Source organism: Muscardinus avellanarius (genome assembly GCF_963383645.1).
Source record: "Muscardinus avellanarius genome assembly, chromosome: 13".
Classification (NCBI taxonomy): Eukaryota; Metazoa; Chordata; class Mammalia; order Rodentia; family Gliridae; genus Muscardinus; species Muscardinus avellanarius.
Window position 1 is genome coordinate 72,122,512 of NC_137799.1, and position 26,418 is coordinate 72,148,929.

The window sequence follows — 26,418 nt, forward strand, 5'->3', positions numbered from 1 at the left end:
TCTCTGACCTTCTTAACCTTAGCCCAGTTTAGATCCACCCCCAGAACTCCCTTCCTGCCTAGTGTGAATGTAATTAAGGGGAAGCTGCAGTGGTAATTTCTCTCCTCATTAACTTCCTGATTGGTTTCAGCCTCAGGATTCTGCCGGGCAGTAGTTTGTCACCAATTCCAAATGGCCAATCGTTAATACTAATGTTTGTGTAACTAACTGCCAGCATCTGCCACGGCTTCTTGTACAACAATAATGGTGAAGGGGTACATTAGTGCTCCCGGTGTTAATTCAGCTTGTGTTCATCAATAGGGAAATCTATGATGTAATTAGCAAAATGCACTGGGAGCTGAGTGCTGAAGTCATTTGTAGAGAACTAAATCATAGTAGAAGCTGTTCTGGGTCCTGATGTGTTTGCCATCAATACTTATTATGTTTAGAATTTAATAAGGTATATTACCATGCTGAAAAGAGACCTTTTTACAAGAGAACACTATTTACCCTTGTTATGGGTTTGGAAAAGGTTTTGCTGCAGCTAGCAGAACCTCAGAAAAATAAAAGAACAGAGCTGTGATTCAAGGAGTAGACCTTTAACCGTGCCAATGGACCAAATTATTTCCGAAAGCGCCTTTCCTTCAATGTGACATACGGATAGACAGACAGACAGATGGGTAGTCTATTTCGCAGTCCAATGAGGAACGGGATGATCTGAAAACTTAGTGAGTAAATTTGAAAACAATTTAAGCAATTTCCCAACAAGCAATCAGTCCTTTTTTTGTATTGATGGTATTTTTTTTAGTCTTTAGTAACTTACAAAGCAAGGGATACCTTTGTAAGCTTTTTAAAATTTAATCAAATAGTGTTTTATCATATACCCCCCAAAGCACACATGTTCATAGATAAGTATATAACCAAGAATCTAGGGACCTGAAGTCCTTATCTTACTACAGTAGACAATGACTTCTTACTAAATTCGAATTGTTATATAGATTTTCAATTCAAGGTGATTTATGAATTGTGTGTACATGTACCTGGTTGTTCAGTAAATGTAGAGAAAAATGTCTTACAAAGGTAGTAGACTTTGCTCTGAGATCTGCTGCCATACAGATCTGGACAGCCCACTGAGCTTCCTGGAGAGCCGATGAGTTAATTTGCCCATCTCATTGTACCCCAAACCAGTGACAGAAGGGAGTGAAGATTTACTGACTCCACTCTGTGTGGTTACTTCAACCAGAGATGTCACCCTCAAGCAGCTCAATCAGAGAATGACTTCCCATTTGATGTGGGGGACGCTGGCTCTGGCATGCTCGTGCTTCTGCACCGCCCTGCCTTGGGCACCATACTTAGGAACTGGCTTCAGAGGCTTTCAATCCCATGTGAACGTAATGGGACAAAGCAACCGACCTTGTCAGACTGAAGTGGAGCCTAGGTAGGAATAGGTGTTGTCCTCCAGCTTGTTCTGGGCCTGACCCTGCCTTCAGTTAAAAGCTGGTAGAGGAGACGCTCCCATGCTCCCCGTTAGCCAGTTTGACACTCAAATGGAAAGAGCTGGAAATTTTCACAAAGGAAAGGAATTTGGGGTTAGGTCCCCTGTACTCTAACTTGCTTTGTGGGTATTTTCTTGGAAAGTACCTCTGTAGCTTAGAGCTACAAAGACCCACAGATGTGTTACCCGCATAGACTTGGGAGGCTTCAGGCACACTTAATGCATGACTGAACTCTAGAGAAAAAGTAAATAAATGAACTTAACGTGTTTTGATAAGCACCTGCATTTTTAAAAGTGTTTCTCCACTCAAAATTTAAATCATTTTTTTAAAGTTTGTTCAAGGCTTATTATTGTCTTTGAATAACAGGCGGTTGAAGTTACAATATCTGTTTAACTCATTTTGCATTGCACCTCATAAAAGTTCCAAGTGCCTACAAAGATTTAGTGTTCTTTCTTTAAGGACTAATGCTAAAAATCTATCTTACTACCATCTTTAAATATAGTCCCTTAAAGGTACCTGTCCATTTTAATGCAGCTTCATTAGATTACCCCGGCAAGTGTAACAATTGGCCATTGTAAATTATTATATACCAATCAGAAATTCAAAAGATCAAAATGATTTGTTTTTTGCTTTTTAAAAAAGTTGATGCTAATGAACCCTGTATGGCGCTAATTTCAACTCAAAAGGTCTGTCTTAATCATTTTGTAAAAAACGCTACTAACTCCTGCTGTCAGTGGTACTGTAGGGAAAGATAGTACTGGTAGCACTCGGAAATTGGTTCAATCTTTCTGGACAGCAATCTAGTGACATGTAATAAGAACTATAAAGCTGTTCAGCCCCTCTGACCTGGTAATTCCACCCTGGGGAATAACCCCAAAGAAAGAATAATTGGCCCAGAGATACTGGACACAGCATTATTTGCATCGGTGAAGATGTTCATGCATTGCTCTTATGCTTTGGGCAGAGGGAGAGGGGCAGCTGCATTGGAGGAGGGGCAGGAAGCATTCCAGGCAACAGCCAATTAAGGACCCTGCTACCCTGTAATCACTGCTAGCCTCCTGGCCTTCACAGAAATGGAAGAAATGACTTCTGGGGACCAGAGTGGAGACTGGAAAGTAAGGGAAAAGTAAGAAGGAAAACTTGCCCATCTGATCTTTTTTGTGTTACAATGAAAGGTGAGTACACCAAAGGAGCTGACCCCTGTTTGAACCAGCAAGTCTAGTATCTGTGTTTTCTCAAGTAGCTATTTGTCTACAGCAGCTAAAGGGCCATTCTTTTATGATGATTTAAAACCAAACAAATAAAATCCTTTTATACATGATCATTCTTACCTGTGTGTGTGTGCGCATGCGCGGGACACTTAAGATAATTTTAATGATGCCACCTAACCATTAGTATTCTTTTTGAAAAATATTATATATGGCCAAAAAAAAAAAGAAAAGCCCCTCTAAAAAAAGACAACAAAAACCGCTCAATCTTTTGACATTGCAAAGACCCCTGACTTTTAACTTGAATGATTTGTTAAAAATCAATGGACTGGAACGAATAATTCTCTTCCAGTGATGTGAGAAAACACGGTATTTATGCTCAAAGGGGAAAAAAACTTCTTCCTCTACATGTTAAATACTATTAAATGCCTACCGAGAAACCATTTAAAAGTAAAACTCAAGCGGCCTTCCCCAGTGGTTAGCAACTTTCACCTGGCCACCGCTGCCGAGGAAGACAGACTGAAAGTGCCAGCTCTCTGGGTTCTTAGTTTGCAGGCCTAAAGGAGTCTGATGAAAAGCTGGTGGAAAATTCTTAAACAACAAATTCTTCTGCCCCACCATAACCATAGTGTTTGGAAATAAAATCGTGTCCAGTCAATACCACTTAGCAGATACTTAATGTTTCACAATAGAACGCGTTTCCAGAGGGAAACTGCTGCCCTTCTCACTAACATTGAAAATAATTAGGATTATCTCAGCTGCAGGAGCTTGGCAGGTTCAGTCTGTACTTTCAAACAGCATTAATGCTTGGCACTCAGAACAAGGGATAAAAGGTAAAGATATGAATGGAGATCTTTATTCCACCTGATCTATCATGGATTAGCCCATTCTTTTCCAGTTCATGCCTGCACTCTAGTTAAGAGGAAGGCTGAGCTGTAACTGATGTAATTAGAAACCGCAAGCCGAGAAAAAAATAGCCCTTTATTAATCTCCCCCATTTACTATGAATTTACTAGAAAAAAGTAATAACCTTTGAAACAATTAAATGTGTTTCTCCCCCTAAGGGGAAGTAAGGCACAGTGACGAGACGCAGAGAGGAGTTGTATCTGAGGATGCTTTCTTTAAAACTATATGTTAATTGTCAGTTCCAAAGTCTATACAACAACCATTTTTATAAGTGGCCAGCTCTGTACTTGGCACAGCTGAGAGTGAAGCTGCCACACCGGGGGAAATGAGAGTTCCTATGGGTGGATGGAGTAAATGATCAGGACCTCCCTTTGAGGCAACTCTCACCACCTTTGGGGAAATACAATCTTTTAAAAGCTAGTTTAAATTCAAGTAGGAACTACATATTTATGCCAACACTGACCACATTTTTTTTTTTTTTGTGGTACTGGGGTTCCTGAAAGCCCTTCTACATCCGGGCTACACTCCCAGACCTATTTTATATTTTTGAAACAGGGTCTCTTAAGCCAGCGCAGCTGGCTTCAAACCAGCCCGATCTTCCTGTCTCCGCCTCCCAAGCACGGGGATGACAAGCGTGCGCCACAACGCCCGGCATCACTGACCACATTTAATTACTTCTAAATTTCATATTACATGAACATGTGCACACAATGCACAAAATGCACAGAATTTTTTGTTATTTATTTTTTTGTGTGGTCTTGGGGATGGAACCCAGAGGCCTCTACCTCTGGGCTATACCCCCAACCTATTTTCTATTTTATTTTGAAACAGAGTCTCACTAAGTTGCTGAGAGCCTCACTAAGCTGCTGAAGGCTGGCTTTGAACCTGTGAGATCCTCCTGTCTCTGCCTCCCAAGTGCTGGGATTACAAGCGTGCGTCACCACGTCCGGCTAGACTGTGTGTGTGTGTGTGTGTGTGTGTGTGTGTGTGTGTGTGTGTGTGTGTGTGAGAGAGATATGAGGGACTGAACCCAGGAGCAATCTACCTCTGAGCTATGCCCCCAACCCTATTTAATTTAATTATTATTGCAGTACCAGGGATTTAACTCAGGGGCATTCTACCTCTGAGCTACACCCCCAGCCCTATTTTTTATTCTTCATTTTGAAACAGGGTCTCACTAAGTTGTGAAGGGCCTCACTAGGCAGCTAGGCTGGCCATGAACCTGTGATCCTCCTGTCTTAGCCTCCCAAGTGCTGGGATTACAAAGCATGCACCACCACACTTGGTGACCTATTTTAAACCCGTCTCACTAAGCTGCTAAGACTGGCTTTGAACCTGTGATCTTCCCAACTCAGCCTCCCAGGCACTGGGATAACTGGCATGTGCCACCACGCCTGGCTCTTAACTCATTATCAATTCAATTGCCTTGACTCATTAGGGGCGGCAAAAGTCATATACACAATCTACACATTCAAAGGTGATCTAAACTGGTTTAGTCAAGATATGTCTCAAAGCCTAAACATAGCACAGCTCTACCTTCTCTTCAGGAACACCATCTATCTCATACTGGCTACTGGCCTCCCCTTGGCCAGCTATGATCTGCTCTCTGGTCTTGTAAATACAGAACTAAAAGCCTGACGTCAAAGAAATCCTACATCCTAGGAAACTGGCCTAAGCGTCCGGAGCCTCGGTTTCCCCGTCTGTGAAAGGAAGCTGGTGGCAGGAGGTTGTGAGGATGACCGAGTACAGTCATTCTTTCCCTTACTTCCTTTGCCAGCGGTCTTTATCTCAGTGTCTTACATTAGAAGATTCTAGCTTTTGAAGGTGCCAGGGTCAAATCAGGACTGTATGCACGGTCTGTTCATTCCAGGCCACAGACGCCGCTGGCCTCTCGGAGCGCGCCGGGAACCAGGAATCTACGTCTACTTCATGTGAGTCCGTAAGAGACAGGCGTCACAGGGCAAGAGATCTGTGCCGCCCTCGGACAACAGGGCTTTGTTCACACAAGCATTGCCTTTTCCAACATTTTGAGGAGAGAGGTGGGACGAGGGTTGGTGTCAAGTCAAACTACAGGATGTCTGTGGACACGCTTTGTGTATCCTCCAGAAAATTGTGTTGTTATCCAGTGATCAAAGCAAACCATCCCTCTCTTGTTAATATTTGAAGGCAGCCGGGCATGGTGACGCACACTTGTCATCCCGTGCTTGGGAGGCGGAGACAGGAGGATCGCGCTGGTTTGAAGCCAGCTGTGCTGGCGTAAGAGACCCTGTTTCAAAAATATAAAATAGGTCTGGGAGTGTAGCCTGGAATATAGAAGGGCTTGCAGGAACCCCAGTACCACCAAAATATATATATATTTGAAGGCAGGGAAATTTTTGTTTTTGAATATAGGGGTTTTTCCCCCTAAAATTTGAAAAATCTGGGCACATGTCCCTCAAAAAGTAAAGGTCTCATCGGCGTCTATTCTACAGTTACTAGGTACCTGGAGCCCTGGCAGCGCGAGGCTTGCTGGGGTACCAGAACCTGCCCCTGGGTCAAAATGCAACAGCAGAGTTGTCAGGTGTGTGGGCTTTTGAGGTAGACCACCTGTCTCTTGCTACCTGAAGATCTTTGACATATTCCTTAACTTTCCCATGGCTCGGTCTCCTCATCTGTAAAATGGGGGCAGAGGCGAGCACATTCGGCTGGCTGCGTGTAACTGCTAGGGGGCCCCTGCAGCTGAAGCCACATTCCAGCAGTGTAGAGGCTGCCCATTTGGTTGTCACATGTGGCCCTGCGACCAGGGTCCTAGCACAGAATGCTGGCTGCATCATGCCCTGTTCCTAGCATGGCGACTTCCCAGTTACCCCTCCTCATCACTTCCCATTATCCCTGCTCCTCCCCACCCTTCATCTTTCCTGTGCATGCGAGGTGAAGTTGTCAGCAAAGTGCACTCGGAACATTGCAGGCACTCGCAGGGCAGAGGGGTCCTGCTCCTCCTGCTTGGGAGGGTCCTTCAGCAACTTAGTGAGACCCTGTTTCCAAAAGAAAAGCCCCTGGGTTCCACCCCCCCCCCAGTATCACAAGAAAATAAATAAATAAAAACAAAGAATAAAAAATCGGGCTGGGGGTGTAACTGGGAGGTACCATGCCCCTGGGTTCTAACTCCAGAACTGCAAAAAAAAAAAAAAAAAAAAAAGAGGACTTTTATTAAACACTGGTTAGGAAAGAAAAGAAATACTGGTGATAACATAGCTTAAATCTCTCACAAATGTTCTCAGGCAAGTTCAAAACTGACATTCAGAGAAAGGTGACTTAAACTTCCTTCATCCTTCTTTACACACCAAAAGACTGAAAAAATAAGTTGGATCCCAGACTGAAATCTGACCTGTTACTTGTGCTTTGTATCCTGCAAGGGACTTGAGTTGCATTTAAGAAGTTCCTGACGCTGGGCCACAGGACTTGGCTCCATGGGCTAGGGAACCACCTCATGTAGCAGAAAGCAAGCTACAGTCCAGGAGATTAACACTGCGCCATCGGAAATGAAACTGAGAATACCTAGCACACGCTGCCCAGCACCGGGCAGAGCACACAGTAGGTGTTTAATAATGAATCAGTACGCGAGAAAAGCTGTGAGAGGTAATCTTCACAAGACATGCTGTGATCACAAAACAGGGCCAAGCCACACATTAGGCAAAAGGAGACTCAAGTCTAAAACCTGGTTTGAGCATTTTAAGGGCACGCGCTTGATTTAATTTTGCACAGTGCTTCTCTGTGAACCAGGATGAACAAGGGAGGGGCCCCACGTGCTCCTGGGGACTCGCAATGCAAACGTGTGCCCTCTCCACCTACAGATGCCACCCCTGAGTTGGTCACACACTTGCAGTTGCCTTTGAAAACAGAGATAAATATGCACCTGATGACTGGAGTTAACTATGTGGACCAGGCACAGAAGATACTCTCCAGGGCTCCCAGAATCGATTTGCTCCTGGGCAAGTTGTTTTTCTCAGATACATAAGAATCAAACTCATAGAGCAGGCTGTGAAATCCGCCATTCTGGTTTGGCTCTGTCCAAATATTTTGAAAAATAAGAGAATTCTAAAGTAGGGTAGCAGAGGAAAGAACCCAAAGATGCTTTAATTTTATGGGGTACGATCTGATGGAAAGCCTAACCTCCATGGGCAGCTTGTTAAGGCTGAGAAGGATTTCCGCTTTCAGGGGGCATCGGTGCCGGGGAGCTGGTCACAGGGGCATGAGCACTGCCACCTAACCGACCGCCCCAAATGAGCTTGGATTCCGTTTAATCCTCAGCCTGTGGTTAGCCTTTCACTTTAGATTTATATCATCTCCGAGAAAACTAACAAAACATTTAAGATGTGAAGCTTTAGCTCTGTGGATTTTAAGAAGTCTTTTATTTAAAAATATTCTGACATTTTGCAATTAAGTGACTATGAGAGAAAGTTCACAAGCCATTTCTCAAGCAGAACTTGTACAGAATTTGCAGTTTATAATTTGACAATAAATATTGTGGCCCAAATGATATATTAGCAGTAGAGGATTGCATGAGGCAAATTGTTTTAAGTTTAATACCAAGAGACTCCTTTTTAAAAAGCAAGTGCTGGCCGGGCGTGGTGGCGCACACTTGTAATCCCAGTACTTGGGAGGCTGAGGCAGGAGGACCATAGGTTCACGGCTAGCCTCAGCTACTTAGTGTGGCCCTACACGACTTAGTGAGACCCTGTCTCAAAATGAAGAATAAAATATAGGACTGGAAATTTAACTCAGAGGTAGAATGCCCGAGCTTTTAATCCCTAGTAACACACACACACACACACACACACACACACACACACACACACACACTATTTCTGGTGGGTGCTACCGTAAGATGCAAAACTTCATCAGTATTGGCTATCATACTAGGTCAACAGTTTTCTTCTGTTTCTAACTTACTGCACAAAATTTCGGGCTAGCAATTATTAATATTTTTCTGTAGTTCAAAAGAAGAGAGCAAATGTCAGGACACCTCTACATAAAACATAAACCACTTGAAGTCAGGATAAAAAACCTGAAGCATTTCCGGACAGGAGAATATTGCCTAGTCAAAGTCACACATGTTACTTCACTACCTAACTACAACACTGGCATCATGAATGGACAAGGTAATTCAGAGATTACAGGAGCAAGCACACAGTGTTGGAATGGCCTGTGTTAAGGACAAAGAGAAATAAAATAATAGCACAGACTATCAATGTTCCCAGAGGAATCTTTCTACACTTTGCATAAGACCCTATCACTAAGATGTGTTAATATATGCATATCTTTAAACATCTTCGTAGTTGTTGAAAATGTCTTCTGTCCAATTAGCTCTGAAGGAAGGGCTTCCACCCGAAAGAGCTTTAATCCAAGGGCAATACAAGGTATTCAGAGAATGTTATCAGGCCCCTCCCTCTCTTCAGGTGTTCATGATGTTTCAGGAGAGGAGAATTCATTCTCAGGTTTTGAAAGAGGTACTTTAGTTTCCAGCAAGAAAGAACTGGAATTGGGGATGTAGCTCAGGCGTATAGCATTTGCCTAGCACGCACTGTGGTCTCGGGTTGGATTCTCAGCACTAAAAAAAAAAAAAAAAAAAGAAAGAAAAAGAAAAAAAAAACCATCCTCCCCACAAAATACCCCACAAAACAACAACAAAGGCTTTGTCCTTTCTTCCCAACTGAAGCCAAATTTAACTGTGGCCTTTTTTTAAGGAGCTTCTCAGGATAATCGCTAATTCTATTTCTGGGTGAGAAGCTCCTGTAAAGGATCTGTTGATGGCTGGTCAGTGGAGCTTGGCTCTGAAGGCCATGAAGCAAACTATGGTTAGCAAAGATTTAACCAATGCAAGCTTTACTTAATTTTTCCTCCCCTCGATTAACAAAATTGTTTCCCTTTTAGGATTCATAAGATTTAGCATCTTAGCCATTTGTAAGTGTACAGTTCAGTGGCAATAAATACACTCATTGTGTTGTGCAAACATCACTATCATCTACCTCTAGAACTTCTCATCTTCTAAACTGAAACTCTGTATTCACTACACAGTGACTCCCTACAGTCTCCTCCCTCTTGTCTTAGTCGCCACACCCACATAAGTGGACTTATATGCTTGTTTGTCTTTTGTGCTGGGATTATTACGGTTAGTTTAATGCCCTCAAGATCCATCCATCTTAGAGCAGGTGTGAGCATTTCCTCCCTTTTAAAAGGCTAAATATGCCGGGCATGATGGTGTACGCTTGTAATCCCAGCATTTGGGAGGCTGAGACAAGAGGATCACAGTTCGCAGACAGCCTCAGCTACTTAGTGAGGCCCTTCCCAACTCAGTGAGACCCTGTTTCAAAAGAAAGAATAAAAAACAGGGCTGGGGGTGTAGCTCAGAGGTAGAATGTCCTTGGGTTCCATCCCCAGTACAGAAAAAAAAAAAAAGGCAAAATATTCCATTGCTTTGTGTATAGCACACTTTGTTTACCCCATCATTAGCTGATGGACCTTTTTGTTGTTCCACTGGACCATTATGAACAATACTACTGTAAACAGGGGTGTATAAATACCTCTTTGAGACCCTGTTTTTGACTCTTTGGGCATATGCCCCAAAGTGGGATGGATAGATCCTACAGTGATTCTGTTTACTTTTTTGAGGAGTTGCCATACAGTTTTACCCCGCAGAGGCCATACCATCTTTAGTCCCACTAGCAACGCACAAGAGGCCAACTTCCCCACATCTTCAGCAACATCTGTTAATTTTATTTGGTTGGTGAGTTATTTTTAAAAAATAGCCACAACAGTTATGCAGCACAAGAATTTTTTTTTTTGGGGGGGGTCCTTTTATATCAATCATTTCCTCCACCTCTTCCCAATCTCCCCAACCCAGACCTATGGTCCTGCCTCTCTATTACCACCATATTCAACTGAGGTGCCCCCACTGCCCAGTTGCTCCATCGAGCCTGGCAAGCTGGATGCCATCTAAGTGCCAGAAAGTCTCCTCCAGCTCACCACGAAGGGCTGGTCACCAAAGCCAATAGCCTGCTCCACTCTCTCCCTCCCTCAGGGCACTGGCCCCTCTCCATCCTCAGGCCCCCAGCGCTCCCCCTTCTCTGAGGGTTCTCCCCTCCTCTCCTCTCCCCTCTTCAGACTTCTCTAACCCAACCCAATTGTTAAGACTCAATCCTCTCTTGTCACACAAGGATGGCTGCTGCTCTTCTGAAAGCATGCCTCTGACATCTTCCCTAAAAACGCACCTTTGCAACCTGACCTCCACCTCTAAGCAACTGAGCTGAGTTCATTCCACTGGGAATCCTCCACAGACTTGTCTCTTGCTTTCCAGCTGAGCCTGCTCTCTCCCCAGTTACCAAAGGTCCACACCCAACTCAAATGCCAGCCTTAAAGCAGAACGGCCTTCCCCTTCTTCAGCACCAGAGCCCTGTACTACTCTTTCAGTGACGGGATCACATTTACACTCTTCATTATAGTACCGATTCCCCAACAGATCAAGTAGGGGCCGTATCAGATTTTCTTTTAAAGCCCTGTGAGTTAAAAGCCTTACATGCGGCCAGCACACAACAAGAAGTAGTTGATGAACAAACAAAAGATAGCTCTCCCTGGACAAAGCCAGCTGGCCGGTTTCCAGATCGGTCAAGATCACACTAGACCAGTATTTGTGGAAAGAAGGGTGGGGAGGCAGCTCCAGCCCCACACCGAGGAGGAGACAGAGGCCTAGCAGCAGCTGGGGAAGGGGCTGAGGGAGAGCACAACAGTCCCTGTGATGTGAAGCAAGCCGCGAGGGAAGGCCATCCTGAAGGCAGGAGAGAAGAGATTCCGTTGATACAGGCCTGTGACCCAAGGCTAAGGGGCAGAGGCCTTTGGCGGCTGCACGAGAGAATTATAGTTATTGAGAAAGCTCGCCTGTGTGAAACAGGGCATTTCTCAATGATGGTGAGTTGACGAGGCCACTGACCCTACTCTTCCACTCTGGCACCAAAGACGCCTCAGAAGGACTGACGCTGCAGACTGAAAAGATATAATAAAGAAAACTTTTTAAAGTTACTACCTTAGAGAAAAACAGGCGATATGGTCACTAGGTGAGGTTTTAGAAAGATAGCTTTTATTACTGATCAACTGCCCACGAATGACAAAGAGGCTTCCCTTTCAAAACCTTTAAAGGCCTGGAAATTTAAGTCTATAGTCTTACTATGAGAATATCGCCTAGGGGGGAGGTTCAGCTTATAAAATGATGGACAAGAAGAATATAAATTTCACTGCCTCTGACTAACCGACAGGCCAGCATTTGGTCACAATATAATTAATTTCACCCTTACTGCTACTGTTGAAAGTATTTAAATGCCTGGGCACTGACGCCAACCCCCACGTTCCTCCCCGGTCCCACATTCCGAGGAGATCAGGTCTTTTCACACTTGGTTCATCTCCAGTGAAGACTGTAATTAAATCTTTAATTTGAAAACAAGAATGAAAGTCCAGCACTTACTGCATTACCGGCTGCCCTCAAATCTCAGGGCAGAGGGCAATCAAATAACAAATGGCGACCTCAGCTCCTTCAAGCTTAAGTAACCCGCTAATTTCACCACATACCAGCTCATCTCCAAGTGGCCGATTTGCATGTAGAAATGCTTCTTACAGTTTTGTCTGGGAGCTTCCAGGGAATCAGAAATGTTATGTGAACTGTACAAACTGTCAAGTTCATACTGCCTGGACTTTTGATCACACCATGACTTCTTTAATGGTGGTGGGTGGGGAGCTGGGGACTGGACCCAGGGCCTGAAGCATGCTAGGTAAGTACTCTACCAAAGTACTCTACTGTTGACCCCCCCCCCCCCCGCCAACTTTGTAGTACTAGAGGTTGAACCCAGGGGACGTGTCCTACCGCTGAGCTATACCTCCAGATTTATTTTATTTATATATTTCTTTTTCTTTTCTTTTTTTTTTTTTTTTTTTTTTTTGGTGGTACTGGGGTTCCTGGAAGCCCTTCTACCTCCGGGATACACTCCCAGACCTATTTTTTAACTTTTTTATGTGGAAACAGGGTCTCTTAAGCCAGCGCGGCTGGCTCTGAACCAGCACGATCCTCCTGTCTCTGCCTCCCAAGCGCGGGGATTACAAGCGTGCGCCACCACGCCCGGCTATATATTTCTTTTCTATGGTAGTAAGGACTGAACCCAGAGGCATTCTACCTCCAAGATATATTCCGCCCTATTTTTCATTCTTTATTATTATTACTATTTTGTGGTACTGGGGATGAAATCCCAGGGCCTTCTATCTCTATGCTATACTCCCAGACCTTTTTTATATTTTATTTGGAAACAGGGTCTGACTAACTTGCTGAAAGCCTCACTAAGTAGCTAAGGCTGGCTTTAAACCTGAGTGATCCTCCTGTCTCAGCCTTCCAAGTACTGGGATTATAGGGGTGTACCACCACATCTGGCTTTTTTCATTTAATTAATTAATTAATTTATTTATTTTGCGGTACTTGGGATGGAACTCAGGGGCATTCTACCTCCGAACTACACACCCAGCCCTATTTTTTCTTCTTTATTTTGAAACAGGGTCTCACTGAGGCTGTCCACGAACCTTTGATCCTCCCATCTCAGCCTCCCAAATGCTGGGATTACAAGCGTGTGCCACCACGTCCAGTTGATTCTTTATTTTGAGACAAGGTCTCGCTAAGTTGCAGAAGGCCTTACTAAGTAGCTGAGGATGGCCATGAACCCGATACTCCTGTCTCAGCCTCCCAAATACTGGGATTGCAAGACTGTACCATCATGCCTGGTTTATTTTTTATTTTGAAACAGGGCCTTATTAAAAGTTTCTGAGGCTGGCCTCAAACCTGCAATCTTCCTCTCAAGTATCTCCTTCCCCCTTTTATTTTGAGAAAGGGGCTCTTTAAGTTGCTTAGGCTGGCCTCATACTTGAAATCCTCCTGTCTTAGCCCCCTGAATAGGTGGAGTTCAGGTAAGCACCACTATGCCCAGCTCCTGATCTCAATATTAAAAATGTAAATTTTATGACTCATAAAGTATTGGAAACTGAGTATTCAGGGAACTGAGTACTCTTTGGGATGAGATGATTACTACAACGCCCCCCCCCTTCTCGTTTGGGGTCCTGGGGATTGAACCCAGGAGCCTTCTGCCACTAAACCACAATCCCAGCCCTCTTAATTTTTTTTTTTTTATTTTTATTCAGGGGCATTGTGCCTCTGAGCTACAATTCTAGTACTATTTTATTTTTTATTTTGAAACAGGATCTGGTTGTCTGGTGAAGTTGCTGGGGCTGACCTCAAACCTGCAATCCTTCCATCTTAGCCTCTCAAGTACTGGGGTAGAGGTGTGTGCCACTGCACCCGGCTCTGGTCCTCTTTTATTACCTAATATACCCTATAACTAGCTAAAATTCTTTAAGACTACAGGGTGCGGCTAACTGTTCTTTTTTCTTTTTCTTTTTCTTTTTCTTTTTTTTCTTCTTTTTTTTTGCAGTACTGGGGATGGAAGCCAGGGGCATTCGACCTCCAAGCTATACCCCCTGCCCTATTTCTTATTCTTTATTTTGAAACAGGGTCTTAGTCTTACTGAGTTGCAAAGAGCCTCACTAAGTAGCTGAGGCTGTCTGTGAACCGCGATCCTCTGGTCTCAGCCGCCCAAATGCTGGGATTACAAGCGTCTGCCACTATGCCCGGCTTGTTGCTTAACTATTCTGAAGAGCTTTTTTCTTTTTGGTACGGGGGAACAAACCCAGGGGTATTCTGCCTCCAAGCTACTCCACCACCCCTATTTTATTTTTATTTTGAAACAGGGTTTCAATAGGTTGATTAGAGTCTTACTACTTGCTGAGGGCTGCCCTCGAACCTGCGATCCTTCTGTCTTAGCCTACGAGTACTGGGATTACAAGCATGCGCCACAACACGTGGCTTAGAATAGTTATTGGGCAGTTGCCTTGTGCCCAGCACTGTTCTAGATATAGAGGATATATACCTGGGAATAAAACAAGTCTCTGTTCCCATAGGGAACACCTGTAATCAGACACACTGGGATCAAACCCTGGCAGGATCGCTTACTAGTGCGTCCCCAGACGATCAATTATAACAGCTCTAAACCTCAATCCCTTACCCATTAAGGGAAGCAACAATGTTATAGGCTGTCATAATTAAAAATAAAGCATATCGAGCCTCTTGGCTCATAACAGATACCCAGTCGGCACTAGTCCCTTCCTCTGGTTGTCTCGTCCCATAATAAAAGAGCAGATAATGGGTAAGTGCTTCAAATGAATATACACCAGGGACCCCTCACCAGGGACCCGAGGCTCGCTCAGGGCGAGGGTGGGCTTTTCTGTTCCCCTGCTCCTTCCCGTCTCCCTCACCTCTCTGCAATTCTGTCCTGCCCTCATGGCTCCTGTCTCCCCTCTGCCAAATTACACCTCACTCCTCCCTTCAATCTGCTCCAGAAACTGTTCTATTCTTTCGAGTATTCAGCCCAGAGCTCTTTGAAGAAAGCATCCAATTAAACTAATTCACCCAAGAGGTATATAAGGCGGCATGCTGCTAACCCTCTTGTTGACATTTCCATGTTAAATAGGACGCTTCTAGACACTGCACAGACCTCACCGCGGGTGCAGGGCAAGCTTCTAAAGTGTCCTCTAAGCCAAACAGAACACGGAAGGCACTGCTACGAAGCGGATACATCGTCTTAATAGCGAGGTGCTCAAACTCGCCAGATGATCAGTTTCCCTTTAACTTCCTTCCCAGAGCTTCATTAGAATGCAGGCCTTACGGCCAAACAGAAATGTCACATATAAGGAAGAACAAACATTGAAATAAGTTTATTTTCCTGCTAAACAGTAACTCATGTTGTCTAGGACTTTACTAAGGCTTCAGGATTCTGATTAAGTACTTGTCAGAGAATTGAATCAAATGAACTTTCAGTTATTTCCATTAGGAGATATTACTAGCTGTTAATACTGAACCAGGTAAAATTGAAATCAAAAGATACAAATTTCAGGTGACTAATGTGCTTGGTAGTTAAGAGGAGAAATTAATAAAATTAAACATAGTTCATTATTAATAAAGTATTTAGAATCTTGTGAGTCAAAAACAAACGATCAAATAACAAAAAAAATCTTTGCTATTATTTTTCTAGTAATCAAAAGTGACACGTAAAAAGAAAGCAAGGAGAAAAGGAAATCAAAACAGTCCACCGCAGAAGGACTCGCAGGAGTGAGCGGTTTCTCCAGAGTGAAGGCTGGTGGACACCGGGGACGGGAGTCTGAGGGAGGCTGGACCACAGCTGACTTAGGTAAGCAGGCTGGTGAGATGAGGTTCAGCCCACATTGTTTATTAGCATAATTATCCATCATAATGGTTAGTATTCTTGGAGCTCCCACCACTGTTCCAGGCCTGTACTTTACCTACCATCCTCACAAGAGCCCTGTGGAGGGAAGTGGGTGTGGATATTCTCATTTGACAGGTTTAAAAATTAAAGCTGATTGAGGGCCATTAACATACCCAAGGTCACACCGTTGCTGAGTGCCAGACCCAGAATTTGTACTCAGGGCTTGAACGTGGGTCTGTGCGCCACGAGGCCACAGCACACTGAGAAGAGTTCGCTGGTTTTGTTCTGGGCTTGGCCTGCGGATGTCCCAGAGAGCCCACGGCAGTGGACGCTCTTCTTCACATTAACAAAGTTGTCTGAGAACTTGTCCAAACAGCCGTGGTTTCTAAGCAGAGACAGCTGTGAACCCCAAAGCAATGGCTGGAGTTGAAAGTTCGCCTTCTAAAAATAAAACTAGAAGCCGGGGTATGGTGGCGCACGCTTGTAATGCCAGCATTTGGGAGGCTGAGACAGGAGGTTCACAGACAGCCTCAGCTACTTAGTGAGGCCCTTTGCAACTCAGTGTGACCTTGTTTCAAAATAAAGAATCAAAAATAGGGCTGGGGGTATAGCTTGGAAGTAGAATACCTCTGGGTTTCACTTTCCTAGCAGGAGACTTCAGGGTTAGATCTGCCATATGGTCCAGCAACGCCCCTTCTGAGTATATGCCCAAAGGAACTGACTGAAATTGGGAGTGTGTGTGTGTGTGTGTGTGTGTGTGTATGTGTGTGTGTGTGTGTGCCTGAGGCTTGAAACCCAGGGCGTTCTCCTCTGACCTACACACCCACTCCCTAGTCCTTTTTATTTTGAAACAGGGTCTAAGTTGTTGATGCTAACCTCAAATTTATAATCCTCTTGTCTCAGCCTCCCAAGTACTGGGGTTACTGGCATGTGCCACGAAGCCAAAAAAATCAGAATCTTGAAGCGGTGTCTGCACACCCATGTTCACTGCAGCATTATTCATGATAGCCAAGACATGGAAGCAACCTAAATGTCCAGTGATACACAAATGGATAAAGAGAATATGGTATTATACACTGGGCTATTATTCAGCCTTATCAAAGGAAGAAATGTTGCCATTTGCAACAACATGTATGAACCTGGAGCACATTCTGCCAAATGAAAATAAGCCAGACAGAGAAGCACACTACTGCATGACCATGCACACACACACCTGTGATCCCAGGGCTTGGGAAGCCGAGACAGGAGGACTGCAGTTCAAGGCCAGCATGTGGTAACTTGGCTGGGGGTGTAGCTCAGAAGTAGAGTGCTCCTGGGCTCAATTTCCGATACCCTTCCTCCAAACACCCTCAATATTTCTCTCTCTCTCCTTCCCTCCCTGCCCCCTCTCTTTTATGTATTGGGGATGAGACTCAGGGGAAACAGGGTCTCACTACGTTGCTGAGAGCCTCAGTAAGTAGCTAAGGCTGGCTTTGAACCTGCACGATCCTCCTGTTTCAGCCTCCCAAGTACTAGGACTACAGGTGTGTGTCAACATGCTCGGCTCCAGATTCTCTTTTAATTGTTATTTTATTTGTTTATTTTTTCTCTTGAGGACCCACCACAGGCCTAGGACACATCTGTCAGATCTGTAACGTAAAATATGCAATGATCTGTTCCTGCCATAATGGCTGGATGTGAATTCCCAAAAATTCTATTTAAAAATTTTATTTAGGTGGTACTAGAGATTAAACCCAGAGGACTCCCACCTCTGCACTATACTCTCAGCCTCTTTTATATTTCTGTTTTGAAGTAGGTTCTTGCTGGGTTGCTGAGTCTCAGTCTCACATCCAGATTCTCTTTTAGAACCACCTTCTTCTAGGAAGCCTGTTCTGCACAGCACGCACGCAGCTGAGGGTAGAAGAGGAGGGACCAAGCAAACTGGGCCTAGGGTGGCACCAGGGTAGGACCTGCCCCACGGGCCTTGGACTTGCCAGCACGTTTCCAAACCAGAAAGTGGCCCTGCAGAACAGACTGCACAAATCCATACAGGTGTGTTTTCAGAGTAGTTAAGTAATTACCCAACTCCACCTCCTGCGACCTTCCATGAAGTTGGGATGGAGACAGTGAAAAATGAACCAATTCACCCCAGCAAGCTCCAGCACCTCCCGGTCAGCAGTATCAAGGGCTCCTGATACATCTAACAGAAGTGCGCGGTAGCTGGCCAGGCCCACCGTCAGGACCAACCTATCAATCAACCAGGCTAACACAGGAGCAGCCAGCCTGTGCTCACATCTAAAACACCAGTGACAGGACATGGTCAGTGGTACAATCACAACATCTTGGATTCTACAGCGTTTGTCTTTACAGACTAGACTGCCCCTCCTGAGCAAGTCATCTTTGGGGCCTTAGTTTCCAGATCTATAAAGTGAAGGGCTGAGCTCAGTGACCTGTAACTTCTGTCTCTTCTGGTTAAATTCTATCAGTGTGTTATGATTTCTCAAATCTCCATTTCTTTTCAGCTCTAGTGGTTTAAGTGCCTGATCAAAGTCAGAATTGATGGAGTACGAAACAGAGTTGGGTAATTTAGCATCAAGTGATTACTTCCGAAGCAAGAAATTAAGACCTTTCCATTCCTAATAGAGACATTAACATTTTCTGTCAATAATGGACTAAGCTCTTTCCAATCACTGGGACTTGGCTGCTAAATGGGATGAGGTTTGATTCCTGCATCCTGGGACTGCTGTAGAAGAGCTGCTTCCAAGTGACATGACAGCCTCTACCTCATGACCAAATGCCAGTCACGGAACAGCTCCACCGAGATCAGATCATTTGCTAACTCGGCACCATGAATTTCCTACCACTATTGGTCTTGGGAATGCTGGTGGACTCAGTCTAGGTGTCTAGCCCTTGCAGGAGCATCAGCAGCTGCTCTTCTGTGTGAGTCTCAACCACTGCTCAGCGTAATCTCACTGGCCTGGAAGCACACTCCCATTGCACGGAAAGTAAATACCCCTTCCTCTCCTACTAAGGCAATGTCACATTTTAACGCAGTTATCTCCACGCTATGTTAACAGGAGTGCGGGCTAGAATCACCTTCTCCTTTCTGGGTTGGACTTTTTTGGTTGATGTTGTTGCTATCAATTACTCTGGAACATCTAATAATGAGAAAGCAGCCATGAGAGATGAAAATAGCTACTTTTCTCTTTTACCAGCACTTTTGCTTATACTGCAGCCAGCACTAATGCCAAGATTGATTCGGATCCAGGGCAAAGTGGCCATTAGGCAGAGATGGACTATGCTGGAGGGGCTTGTCCTGTAACCTGTGACTCACTTTTACACTTTTCTTGCAGGAAGAGGAGGGAGCAGAGGTTACCTGATGCCTGTGGCACTGGCCAGATGCTGGATGGGATCATCTTCTTCCCAACAACCCTAGCTCTGATGGAGACAAAACCCACCCCTGGACTTCACTTTCCATCCACCAGGTGAGAAAAAATGCAGCTACTACAACACTGCTGAGAATACACTGTGACCAAACATGCAGACTGGTCTTGGAGTTAATTTGGCAGTATTCTATGCAATCTAAAATGCAAGTTTTCCTGAAATGCCCCTTCTTAGTATCTACCCAGAAAAGCACCAGCACCTTTATACAAGAAGGCTGCTTGATTTGCGTGTCAAAAAGAGGAAGGCAGTGTGACTGTCAATACATGAGGAAATTAACACAGGATGAGCCACTCAAACTGAGGAACAGCACATGGCAGATGAAAAGAATAAGAAGGAAGACCTAGCCGTACTAACACAGAGACCTAAGACCAACTGCTGATTGAAAACAGGAAAGAACAGAGGAATATCATGTTGATTATCATACCGCTTATGTAAAAAAAGCCAAACTATGTATTTCTGCAGAAACACATGTCTGTATGTGATTTCATGGAAAAAGGTGTAGAATAATGTCATATATCAAAAATTTAGCTCTTGAGCTGGGCATAGCAGCACACACCTGGAATCCCGATACTTGGGAGGCTAAGATAGGAGGATCACAGGTTCAAGGCCAATCTCACCAACTTAGCAAGACCCTGTCTCAAAATAGAAATAAGAAGGGCCAGATGTAGCTCAGAGTTAGAATGTTCCTGAGTCCAGTTCCAGTACCCCCCACCCCCTGCCACACACACGAAAAGTTTAGCTTCTGAGACAACTATAACTATGAAAGGAAATAAAGGAAAAATAAGCCATACCACACCATTATGCCAAGATTACAAATAGGAAAAAAGGTGTAAAAAAAAAAAGTTGTCAGGAAGTAGAAAAATTAAAGCAGCAGTGTTTTACTCATTTAAGCAAAAAATAAAGTTATCATAACTACACTTTCAGAAACATGGTCAGAAAAACCAGTTTTCCAGTTATTTTTGACTGTTCTCTTTTAAATCTCCGATTTAAAAGGTTCTTTTCAGAGGAGTAAAGTATAAAAGATAGCTGTTGCAAGTTTCATCTTGATGGAATGGTATGATATGGTTGACTGCAAACTATTAAGAAAGAAAAAAACCCACCAACTGCAATCTAGCTATATTGTTATGATATACTTTTAGGTTTTGACAATGCTACTTTGAGCTGGGCTTGGTGGTATATGCCTGTAATACCAGTACTTGGGAGGCTGAGACTGGAGGAACAGCCTCAGCGACCTAGCAAGACCCTACATCCAAATAAAAAACAAAATAGGTCTAGGGCATAGCTCAGAGGTAGAATGTCCCTGGGTTCAATCCCTATTGTGTGCGCACGCACAAAGCTATTTTGCAAAAGTTCCTTTTTATGTACTAGGGATCAAACCCAGGAGCATTCTACTTCTGAACTATACCCCCAGCCCTATATTATTTTTTATTTTGAAACAGGGTCTTGGCTAGGTTGATGCTGAGGCTGTCTTAGAAATTAAAATCATCCTGTCTCAGCCTCCCAAGTACTGGGATTACAAGTGTGAGCCACCACACCCAGCTCAGAAGTTCTAACTTAAAACCAGCAGTGGGTTTCATTACTACCAATTTGTATTTACAAAACTGACTAAGCTTTCTCCAATAGAGGCTTGGAAAATTCTTTAGGTTAAATTAGTTGTTTGGGGATGTGGGGTTTAGATAACAACATAGATTTACTAAATTATCTTGTTAAGTGGTCATGCACTTTCCAAAGCAAACAATTCACAACCAAAATAAAAATATGCTGCAGTAGCTATGCTTGAAACACCATAGAATCACAATGTCTTATTACACATAACCTTTTATTTTAAGCATGTGATATAATAGAGCCATAAATAGAGGATTTGGAATACAGAAAAATTTAAAGCACTTCACAAGCCAAGAATCAGATTTGGTTTCATGTACACAATGGAGGTGGCCACTTATAAACAAGTGATTTGAGATTAGGGGGCAAGACATTCTGTCCTCAAGATATGCCAGCCACACAAGGACCTAACTATCTTCAATTCCATCATTAAACACTCACTTCTTCAGAACAAACACGATCTCCTTTTAAAATGAAAATAATTAAGAGGACGAAGGCACAAAATCAATATTATTTTACCATGTTATTTATCAAATTGGGTTTTTTTTTTCTCAAAGGATGGGAGGAGCAAGAAAGGCGTAAGCTGCATATGTCAGAAAAAGGGTGTGTGTGTGTGTGTGTGTGTGTGTGTGTGTGTGTACACTTCATATGAGGACACTGAAGGGGAAATGACAACAGATGAACCCTGACAATCATTTGGTTTCTTTCCTGGAACTGGTCTTGACTGGAACACTTCCAACTATAATCTTTTAAAGAATTTTGGCAGGGTCAAACTCAATCGTGAATATAGAAATATACAATTAAGGAGATCATGGAATTCCTGCAACCAATAAGTTACTTAAATTCACTAAGCCCTGTTCATGTGCCTACTTCACTTAATCCATACAAAAACTAAATGAAACACATTGGGTCACCTCCTACCTACAGTCAAGAGAACCAAGGTTCACAGAGGGGAAGAAACTTACCCATGCTCAAGCAGCTACCTAAGTGCCAAGTCTGAGGAGACTCCAGACTCAGTGCTCTCAACCCTTATGTGTAGGACTGTGTCACTCAAAGGAAAATAAGGTAGTTTAGTCTCAAAGCAATGCTTATGTCCAAAAGGCAATCTACATTCTCAAAGGGTCACCGATACCTTTAAATTCATTTTACCTTTACACACATATATATGTAGTTAAGAAAGTTAAAAAAAAACTTTTTTTTCCCATGGTGCATTCTTGCCTTTCTTACCAAAGTAAACCCTCTCTAGAACTGAGTGGGCTGGCAGATGCTCAACACATTCTTCCATCCAATTCTCTCCCTGTCCTCAACAGATGCTTCAGTGAGCCATATCTCACCATCCCAATGACCTTCAGACTTAAAAGAAAGAAGAAGTCACACCACCCCAAATCCAGGACGCACGTTGGCTGTTAGGCAGCTGTGTGTTGTCTTCATGGTAATTTACTGTCCAGGGATGTGCCTATGAGCAGATGTGTGTGCAGCTGTCCACGCCTCAACTGCAGCACCTCTGTGCAAGTGTCAGCTCACGGCCCCACAACAGCGTCTTGCATAAGGGGTGGAACACAAGTCACTTATTTCAGCCCCAGGTTTTTCTGATCTTCTTTCTCTAAGCATACATTGGCAACTTAAAAGCGCAGGCAGGGGTGGCACATGGCTATAATCCCAGTACTTGGGAGACTGAGCCAGGAGGATTGATCAAAGGTTGAAAGCCAGCCTCACCAACTTAGTGAGACTCTCTGCAACCTAGCAAGACTCTGTTTCAAAACGAAAAATTAAAATGGCTGGCGGTGTGGCTCAGAGGTAGAATGCCCCAGGGTTCAACACCTAGTCAGTCAGTCAGTCAGTCTGTCTGTCTGTCTGTCTGTCTCTCTCTCTCTCTCTCTCACACACACACACACACACACACACACACACACACACACACGTGTGAAGGGAGTTTAACACCATGTCATAGGGCATGGGAGCTCCTGGGGCATATGTGCCTCTGCTTTAACCAAGGTGGGGGAGTTTGAGAGCCTCTAGTTTTGTGGAAGACCCTAAACCTAACACCTGTGGCACTCAAATATTTGCATGTTAGCTTTTCTTCCTCCCTCTCCCCAGATCCCTCTCTCTTTCTCGTTCCAACTTACCACCTAATATACTTCTTGTCTTTAGTTCTGTTTCTACGTGGGATCCGAACTAAGACAAAGACAAGCAGAAAATACAGCTCCACGAGGGCGGTGTGGGAGCCTCAGAGTGGACGTGGGTCAACCCTCAGCCCGACCACTCTTTTACCACATTCACAGGGAGTGGGGAGGTGGGGGATCCTTTGATCCAGTTGGCTAAATAATACCCACCTTTTATGTGAGGACTGAAAGAAACATGTAAAAATAAAAAATTCCAAGCCAGGTGTGGTGACGCATGCTTGTAATATCAGTAGTTGGGAGGCTGAAACAGGAGGATCACGGTTCAAGGACAGCCTCAGCTACTTAGTGAGGCCCTCCACAACTTGGTGAGACCCTGTTTCAGAATAAAGAATAAAAAATAGGGGTGGGGGATATAGTTCAGAGGTAAAATGCTCCTGGGTTCCACCACCAGTAACACACACAGACACACACACTCTCTCTCTCTCTCTCTCTCTCTCTCTCTCTCTCTCTCTTTCTCTCTCTCTCTCTCTCAAGAACAATTGCAAGTTAGTTTTATCAACCAAAATGTACGCATGTACAAATAAAACTCCTATGACAGTGCTCTGAAATGACCAGTGGACCCAACAAACTTGTGGAAAATCTGATTATAAATAGAATAAACATACAGGGAGAAAAGAGATGAACAAGTGTGCCCTTTCAAAACCAGAGACACAGTGTCCTTAGAAAATGGAAGAGAGCGCCATTACAATTTTATATCATGGATCAAGATAAAATGGGTATGGTTCTCCAAAGAGAAATCATCAAAATGAAGTGAGAGGAAAAATAAGCTTATAAAGATACCAAAAAAAGAAACAAAAAGTTAATCAAAAGATTTACTATCTTCTAATTAACCCAGGCCTGGATGTTTTTACAGGCAATTTTTCCAAATGCCAACGTGTGGTGAGGCCAAAGTTTGCCCTATGTTTTCTTCTAAGAGTTTTATAGTTTTAGCCAGGTTTTAGCTGGGCATGGTGGTGCACACTTATAATCCCAGTACTTGGGAGGCTGAGACAGGAGGATAGCAGTTTTACAGCTAGTCTCAGCTACTTAGTGAGGCCCTTTGCAACTAAGTGAGATTCTGTTTCAAAAGAAAGAATAAAAAATGGGGCTGGGGTGTGGCTCGGAGGTAGAATGCTTCTGTCTTCCACCCCCCAGTACAAAAAAAAAAAAAAAAAAAAGAGGCCCTTGGCCTGGTGAGCATTCCTAGGAGCAGAAGGAGGTCACTGTAGTCAGAGCACCTCCCAGAAACAGGACAACCTAGCCGTCCTATAATCAAAGAGGAAAAGGCTCTTTCTCTGGGAAAAGGCTATATATGGGGTAAATGGTGCCACTGATACCTTGAAAGTAGCCCTAGGCTGCTGATGGGTGAGACAGTTCAAACTAAACCATGAAGGGAGAGATGAGCTGGCAAGCTGCCCCAAGGCTGACCCCTTCCCCCCATCTCACAGACCCATGACTGTTTTGGACTAAAATGCCCAGAAAACAAAGGAAGTTTTTACTAGTGTTCCACACGAAAAAGACCATACACAAACCCACAGCGAACAGACCAAGCAACAGTTAAGCGGTGACCTTTTCCCTGATAATCAGAAACGAATCAAGGATGCTCACTTTTGCCACAGCTTTGGAAATTCTAGCCAGAGAAAATAGGCAAGAACAAGAAGAGATAAGAAGGCACCCAAAGTGAGGATGAAGAAGTAAAGCTAGCTGTTTTCAGAAGACATAATCTTATGTGTGTATACAGTCTTAAAGGAAAACACACAAAAAAATGGATTGCAAAATTATGGGAAATACACACAATGGAATTCTATTCAGCTCTAAAGAACAAAATCATGTCATTCGCAAAAAGATGGAAAGACCTGGAGAACATTATGTTAAGTGAGATCAGCCAAGCACAGAAAGAGAAGGGACATATGTTTTCTCTAATATGCCCAAACTAGGGAGTATTGGGGATACCAGAGGGACTCCAGAAAATGGGGGGCGGGGGAGAAATCTCAGCAAAGCTGAAAGGGAAGGGTAGGAAAGAAGGAAGGCTGAGGTTGATTAATGGAGGAGCTACATCCGAATATGTGTGAAAGTGTGAATGTAGCATGGTCAACCTGGACACTCATTGTCGGGAGGGGGGAGGGAAAGTAAGGGTGGGAGAGGGCACCAAGCACAGTCTAAATGTGTACCATTTTCAATATATTCCACATAATAAAATTAAAAAGAGTTTATAACTGAATTCAGCAAAGTTGCAGGATAGAGAATGAACACACAAAAATAGCTGTGTTTTTGTAATATAGCAATAAACTATCTGGAAAGGAAATAAAACTGTTCCATTTATAATGGCATAAAAATAACAAAATATTTGTAAGTTTAACCTAGGAAGCAACTGTCATGGAAAACTATAAAATATTACTGAAAATTTTTATTTTTTGCTTTATTGTAAACTACAAATTATAATCAGGTGCATTTATGGGGTACAAAGTGACACTATATAAACAATATTTTTTGGTACTGAGGATTGAACCCAGAGGCATTCTACCTCTTAAGTTATATCCCCAGCCCTATTTTATATCTTATTTTGAAACATGGTCTCACTAAGTTGTGGAAAGCCTCATAACTTTTCTGAGACTGGCTGTGAACCTGTCTCAGCCTCTCAAGTATGGGATTACAGGTATGTGCCACTATGCCTGGATACAATATACGAAAAAAAAAATTTTTTTTTTTTTGCGGTACTGGGGGTGGAACCCAGGGGCATATTACCTCCGAGCTACACCTCCAACTCTATTTTTTATTATGTATTTTGAAACAGGGTCTTACTGAGTTGCAAAGGGCCTCACTAAGTAGCTGAGGCTCTCAACAAACCTATGATCCTCTGGTCTCAGCCTCCCGAATGCTGGTATTACAAGTGTACGCCACCACGCCCAGCTCTAAATGAAAATTTAAGATATTAAATAAATGGAAAAGATATTGTCCATGAATTGGAAGACACTGTTAAGATGACAAAAGTATCCAAAGAAAGTACAGATTCTATTCAATTTTTATCAAAACCTCAAAATCTGTCTTCACAAAAATAGAAAAACCCATTATAAAATTTATACAGAATTCCAAGGAACCCCAAGTAGTCAAAACAATTCTGAAAAAGAATTAAATTGGCCGGACGTGGTGGCGCACGCTTGTAATCCCCGCGCTTGGGAGGCGGAGACAGGAGGATCGCGCAGGCTCTAAGCCAGCCACGCTGGCGTAAGAGATCCTGTTTCAAAAATATAAAATAGGTCTGGGAGTGTAGCCCAGAGGTAGAAGGGCTTCCAGGAAC

The 26,418-nt window shown here is 43.6% G+C and overlaps 1 protein-coding gene across 1 annotated transcript in view; it reads right to left on the minus strand.

The window, feature by feature from the left end:
- Positions 1 to 26,418, minus strand: part of DMRT1 (doublesex and mab-3 related transcription factor 1) — a gene marked incomplete at both ends in the record, with an annotated part of 126,576 nt that overhangs the window by 929 nt on the left and 99,229 nt on the right. The gene's annotated exons all lie outside the window — the stretch shown is intronic.